The sequence below is a fragment of the Rhinolophus ferrumequinum genome, chromosome 20 (genome assembly GCF_004115265.2).
Source record: "Rhinolophus ferrumequinum isolate MPI-CBG mRhiFer1 chromosome 20, mRhiFer1_v1.p, whole genome shotgun sequence".
Lineage (NCBI taxonomy): Eukaryota > Metazoa > Chordata > Mammalia > Chiroptera > Rhinolophidae > Rhinolophus > Rhinolophus ferrumequinum.
The window spans coordinates 19,605,381-19,607,684 of NC_046303.1; positions in this window are offsets into that span (position 1 = coordinate 19,605,381).

The following is a 2,304-nucleotide window of genomic DNA, read 5'->3' on the forward strand; positions in this document are numbered from 1 at the left end:
ATCAGGTTCTCGGTGAAAAGTGAAAAAAAAAGAAAAAAGAAAAAAGAAAGAAATGAACTGCATGGCATGAAGCACAAAAGATCTGGGAGTAGTCATTTGTCATGGTCAGTAGGAAAGCAGTCTAGTGTGGTGAAAGATCGTGGTTTTTCTAAGTATCTGTCTACTCTTCCTGAGGGTGATCCCCATGAACACAAGAGAAAAGTTGTAGAACTTAATAGCACAGGATGACACACATAGAAACCTTGGAGAAAATTAGATAATTTTTTCATTGCAGGAGTTTTTTAGACAAGTACTCTCAGTAAAGTATTTGTAGGTTGTGTTTGGAAAGACCGGGGAAAAGCCTTACAAATATCAACCAAAATCAAAAGGGTACTTGTGGTTGGTGGATACATAGACTTTATAACATGACTTTCTGGTCCCCCTTCTTCTTCTTTCTCCTGTGGCTGCTAAAAGTGAAATTGGTCACATTTGCAGACATTTCTCTGATTGTGCATTCATTGAATTAACCAGGGTATGCTGTACCCTGGGGGAGGGCTATTCATATTTATTGAATTCTCTGCGTCAAGCATGGATCTACAAGGTTGACATATATAAAAATTAAAGGACGAATTCCTGCATTAAAAGAGCTTATGGAATGTTCCTTGTCTCCTTCCTAGAATCATTTAACACATATTATGAAAGTAAATTGTATGCGATATAATGCTTGCTTCAGGCTTACAACCAAGAACAAGGGAGACTATCTTCCTGAACTTATGCACTAGGTGTTCTAAAGAGGAGACAGGAAATAAGTAAACAAATACAGACTAATTATGATTACTACTATGATGGGATTAAGTAGGGTGCTGTGAGAGAGAATAATGGAGTCCCACTTTATGGAGGGGAGAGTAGGAAAACCTCTCTGAAGAAATGACATACAAATTGAGACGGAAACATGAAGTGGAAACCGTCATTGAAACATTCAGTCAGAAAGAAGTCCAGACAAAGGAAATGAAAGACTTAACATGGGAAGTAAGAGGAATAGGAGGAGGGGGATTTAGTGACTTAATACAGATTCTAAAAAAACTTGTTATTTGCAGAGGCAAAAAATAGGTTTTTAAGAGACTTATTCCTATGATTTCTGTTCTACTTTCCTGTTTCCAAGACAATGAGATGAGCATTAAACCGACTGAAGAGCCATGAAGAGGCAAGAGAAAAAAAATCTACTCAGATTTTACCAGGTCTTCAAGATACTAGAGGACAAGTTGTATTTCCAGAAAATGAATAACTCGCAGAATAATTTATCATAAAGTCTTAGGATACACATTTTTAACTTGCAAGAATGTGTTATTTTCCAACAGTAAATTGAGACACTGGGGATGACAGATTTCTTATAAAGAAGCATTCTGAAACTTCAGTTAAAGGCTTTATTGAAAATATTTTTCATGCCAATATCCTATTTAATGTTTCAGAAAAGTCATTGCTGAGGTCAATATCTATGGAAAAAAATGACATAATTTTTGTTTCAGTTCAAACATTACAGAAATACATTTTAACTAATGATTACTTCCTCATATTTAACGAGGTACTTTTTAGTATTGTCATCATAAGGTGCTGACACCTCATTACTTGGCAAATTTATATGGTTTTCAGAACTCTGAGTTATAGAAAGAAGACATCATGAAGCCCTAATTCACTCAGTTTTATTATTTATATGGTTGATTAAAAATTAAGTCATGTAGGAACCACTAACAATGTGATTGAAACTCTGTGGTCAGCTTCTAGGTTGTCAAAAGAATCCAATGTATATGAGGTCTGACAATTTAGTTCGTGAACTTGTTGCAATGATGTTGCTAAACTTTTTTTTGCTGTCAGAGGGATTATTCATTATGAACTTGTACCAACTGTTTGTAACAGTTAACCAAGTTTACTATTTGGAAGTGCTGAAAAGGCTGTGTGAAAAAGTTGGATGACCTGAACTTTTTGTCAACAATTCATGGCTCTTGCATCACGACAATGAACCAGCTCACAAGACACTGTCTGTGAGGGAGTTTTTAAGCAATAAACAAGTAACTGTATTGGAACACCCTCCCTCTTCACCTGATCTGGCCCCCAGTGACTTCTTTCTTTATCCAAAGATAAAGGAAACATTGAAATGAAGACATTTTGATGACATTCAGGACATCAAGGGTAATATGATGACAGCTCTGATGGCCATTCCAGAAAAAGAGTTCCAAAATTGCTTTGTAGGGTGGACTAGGCGCTGACGTCAGTACATAGCTTCCCAAGGGGAGTACTTCAAAGGTGACCGTAGTGATATTCAGCAAT